Source organism: Dipteris shenzhenensis, chromosome 21 (assembly GCF_047967505.1).
Source record: "Dipteris shenzhenensis isolate YYH24624 ecotype China chromosome 21, Dip_SZ_1.0, whole genome shotgun sequence".
NCBI classification, from domain to species: domain Eukaryota; kingdom Viridiplantae; phylum Streptophyta; class Polypodiopsida; order Gleicheniales; family Dipteridaceae; genus Dipteris; species Dipteris shenzhenensis.
The window spans coordinates 41,676,891-41,681,748 of NC_141616.1; positions in this window are offsets into that span (position 1 = coordinate 41,676,891).

A 4,858-nucleotide genomic window follows, 5' to 3' on the forward strand; every position below is an offset into this window, starting at 1 on the left:
GGGAGGGGCTGGGGGGGGTTGGGGTCGAGGGAGGGAGGGGGGGGGGTTTCTGGCGGCCGCGGCCGCGGCCGCCAGGATGCCTGGAGGGGGAAGGGAGGGAGAGGGTGGGGGGGTTGGGGTCGAGGGAGGGAGGAGGGGGGAGGGGGTAGGGGGGGTTGGGGTCGAGGGAGGGAGGGGGGGGTCTGGCGGCTACGGCCGCCAGACCCCCAAGGAGGGGGGGAGGGGAGGGGGGGGAGGGGAGCCGGGTAGGGAAGGGGGGGCGGAGGGGGGCAGGGGAGCAGGGGAGGGGTCAAGGGAGGGAGGGGAGGGGAGGAGGGGGAGGGGTGCCGGGTAGGGAGGGGGGCGGGGGCGAGGGAGGGAGGGAGGGGCAGTTTTGGTGCGGCCGTCAGGACCCTCCATGGGGGGAGGGGAGGGAGGGGGTGCGGGGGATGGAGGGGTCAAGGGAGGGGGGGGAGGGGAGGGGAGGGAGGAAGGGGGGAGGGGAGCGGAAGGAGAGAGAGGGGAGAGGAGGGAGGGGAGAGGAGGGAGCGGAAGGAGAGAGATGGGAGAGTGTTGAGATATCGAGCTCCACTCGCGATATGCCAGGGTGACCGTTGTGCATTTATGTCACCGACTTGTTAGCTACAGACGCGGTTGGTACACCGCCCACGAATAATAGCTGGATGACAGCTATCCTTATCTACTCTAGTTCGTGGCTCAGTTAGTATGCCACCTTAGTTAGTTGAGTTTGGTTTGAGACCCACATATAGGGTCCTTCTATTTCTTTGTACTAGAGTTCTTTTGGCTTTCACAACTAAGAAGAGGAAAACTGTTTTCAGCCTCCACCTTTGTGTGTATTCCGCCATTGTGCATGTGAGAAAGCCGCAAGTGAGACTCCTTCCCTCTCTCCCACTCTCCTCACATGGTATCAGAGCCTTGTTCGTGGTAAGGAGCTCAAGAAAGCAAACCAAGTTCGTGGTGTCCTGGTAAGAGGACCAGTGTTGCTTTCTTATTTCGAGTTTGGGAGCAAATCTCTGCAGGTAGCACAGCCAGAAGTGCAAGAGTGCACTGTCTCAGATTGAGACGCCCTTCGCGATGTGGTGAGAGCGCAGTATATGCTGCGGGTAAGGGCAAAGCCCTAGGTGACTTTATTTTTCTGATTCGAGGCCATTTCGGGGTCCGTTTCGAAGGCGGAAGTTCATCGCAGGCACTCAGAAAAAGGCCCTGTTTTTGCTGTGCGACCACTGCTCGGCTAGTCGGTGAAAAGTTGCCGCAGAAATTGCATCGTATGCCTGTGTGCAGAGATATTGGGCGTTGCAAAATCATGCTTGTTGCCTGTTGATGCAAAATCGTCACTAGGAAAGTGACTGTGTGGTTAAATACCACCTTCGTCAGTTTTGCAGATCTACCCGTGTGAGGCAAAAGCTGTGTTTTTTGCAGTGACATAATATTTTGCGGTGTTCTGTAATGGCATCTGATTCTCTTTCACAGATTGTCACTGAAAAGCTTGACAAGAACAACTTCCAGGCATGGAAGTTTAGAATGACGAATTTCCTTATGGGAAAAGGCTATTGGGAGTTCATTATAGGAAATGAAGAAGAACCTGTTCTTCCTAATGTTCCCAATCAATAGGAAATGCAAGCATTTAAAGGATGGCATGAGAGAGCTAGAAAAGTTATGTACTGGCTGTCTATCAGTATTTCGGACTCTATGATTGTGCATATTCAGGATGCAAGTACGCCAAAGGAGGCATGGGATACTTTGGCAAAAATGTACAGCACAAATACGCAAGCCAGGAAAATGAAGCTCAAACAGGAGTTGCACAATGTGCAGAGAGAAAATTTGAGCATAAATGACTACCACATGAAGGTGAAGAAAATTGCAGATGCACTTGCTTCCATTGGGTCACCAGTGGAAGATAATGATCTAGTTTCTGTGACCTTGAATGGTCTAGGAAAGGATTATGCACAGTTCCGGACATCCATTGCCGTCCGTGAAAAATTTCCTGATTTTGAAGAGTTGTTTGCTCTTCTAATTTCTGAAGAGCAGAGAAATGGGGTTGCATCTTCTTTAGGAGGAACTTCAAAAGAAACTGTCTTCTACTCAAATGCTGGCAGAGGTAGAGGCAGAGGTAGAGGAGGCCGATCTGCAGGCCGTGGTAGAAATCAAAATATGCAGCAAACTCAAGAAAACCAGTCCTATGCAGGAGGACGTGGTAACTCTAGAGGCAGGGGGAGCCAAAGAGGCCATGGTGGATGGCAGAGAGGCCAAAATGCAAACAGCAATGTTGAATGCTACTATTGTGGTAAAATGGGACATATGGCTAAAGACTGCTACAAAAAGCAAAATGACATTATGAATGGAAAATTGCAGCAAGGCAATTATGCATCTTCTAGTAGACAGGGGGATGACAGAAATGAGCATCTATTTATGGTGCAGCATATGACCAACTCTGTGACAAGTGCAGAAGAACGAAATGATGTGTGGTATGTTGACTCAGGTGCGTCAAACCACATGACAGGTCATGCAGAATGGATGCAGGATGCAAGGAAAATGGAAAAACCAGGATTTGTGGAGACTGGTGATGATACTGCACATCCTATTGTGCAGATTGGTAAAATTCCTTTGTCTATGCAGGATGGGAAAAAGAAATACCTATCTGATGTATTTCATGTCCCAAACATCACCAAGAACCTGGTTTCTGTTGGTCAAATGGTTGAGCAGGGCTTGCAAGTCAGATTCAATCCTCATGGATGCTTTGTTGAGGATATGAAAAATAATGGTCGTTTGATAGCAAAAGGAAAGAAGAAGGGCAGGCTGTTTACGCTGGATGCGGACATGCCTGAATTGAGTGCAGCAATGTTTGCACACGAGACCGGTGTAGTAGCAGATATTGATATCTGGCATAAACGCATTGGTCATGTTAATATACAGCGACTTAAATCAATGCAAGCCCAAAATATTGTTGTAGGATTGCCTAAATTCAAGGTTGTAGAAATGCATAAGGTTTGTGAAGCCTGCCAATTTGGAAAACAGGCAAGGAAACCATTTCCTAGGCATGTTCAAGAGAGTAAAAAGCCATTGGAATTAATCCACTCTGATGTGTGGACTACTAAAGCTGCATCTATTGGAGGCTGTCACTATTTTGTCACTTTTATTGATGACTTCAGCAGAAAAGTTTGGGTGTATTTTATGAAAAAGAAAAGTGAAGTGTTTGGGCACTTCAAAGCTTTTAAAGCTATGGTTGAAAAAGAAACAGGCCTGCAAGTAAAATGCCTAAGGTCAGATGGAGGGGGAGAGTACCTCTCAAATGAGTTTGCAAGGTTCTTGCAGGAGCATGGTATAAAGCAACAATATTCATGCAGTCATACCCCACAGCAAAATGGAATTGCAGAAAGGAAAAATAGGCATATTAGAGAAGTATCTCGGGCCATGCTAAATGAGAAAGATCTACCAAATTATTATTGGGCTGAAGCAGTTGCTACAGCAGTTTACATAATGAACAGGACTCCAACTGCAGCAATACATGGCATGACGCCAGAGGAAATGTATACTGGTAGGAAACCAGACATTTCTCATTTGAAAATTTTTGGTTGCATTGCTTATGTTCATGTGCCAGCTGAGTTGAGGTCCAAGTTGGATCCAAAAGCTGAGAAGTGCATCTTTATTGGTTATTCTCTGCAGCAGAAAGGGTATAGATGCTATAACCCTTCTACTCGTAAGTTTACAGTGAGCAGAGATGTTGTTTTTGATGAGATGAGCAGCTGGTATAAACCAGTAAATGTGATGATTGATGTAGATGCACAAAATGGTAATGCTGCACAGAATTCACAGCAGCAATCACAAAATATCAGTGGACCTGCAGTGTCCTCTAGCAATGGTTCACATACTTCGCCATGGACAGGCAGATTGAGATCAGGAGAATCTCCTCAAAGAAATGCAGATAGTGGTACGCAGGTATCACGAAAAGGAAAAGAGAAGGTAGATCAGCCCATGTTTGATGTGAATGCAGGTCACTCTTATGTGGATGGTGAATCCAGTGGCTCAGAACAGAGCATTGATGATGAGTTGGGTATTCCTTCTGTTGTTACACCTGGAGTAAGGAAGACCAGGGATGTTTTGAGAGCACCTAGAAGTGAGCCTATTTTGCGCAGGTCTACCAGGGTTAGGTATCCTGTGGATAGGATGAAATATGATGGATTTACAGCCATTCACTATGCCTATATGGTCAAAGTGATACAGGAACCAGAACCCACTTCTTTTGAGCAAGCCATGGGAAATGAAAAATGGGAGAAAGCCATGGATGAAGAAATGGATGCCTTGGAAGCAAATGCTACATGGGAATTGGTGCCTTTGCCTAAAGACAAGAATGCAATTGGTTGTAAGTGGGTTTATAAGATCAAGCACAATGCAGATGGTTCTATGAATAGATACAAGGCAAGATTAGTTGTCAAGGGGTATGCACAAACATATGGCATTGATTATGAAGAAACATTCAGTCCGGTTGCAAGGATGGCAACTGTAAGAGCAGTCATTGCTATGGCTGCATCAAAGGGATGGTCTTTACATCAAATGGATGTGAAGAATGCCTTCTTGCATGGTGATTTGCAAGAAGAGGTCCTTATGGAGCAGCCACCAGGTTATGTTCATACTGTTCATCCTGAGTTTGTTTGCAGGTTGAAGAAAGCCTTGTATGGCTTGAAGCAAGCACCTAGAGCATGGTCTGACAAGATAGGACAGTATCTTGTCACCATTGGCTTTCAGATCTCCAAGGCAGATTTCTCACTCTATGTGAGGAAAACAGAGAAAGGGATTATGCTGCTTGTCATTTATGTTGATGATTTGATCATCACAGGTGATAGTGATGAAGATATCCTTC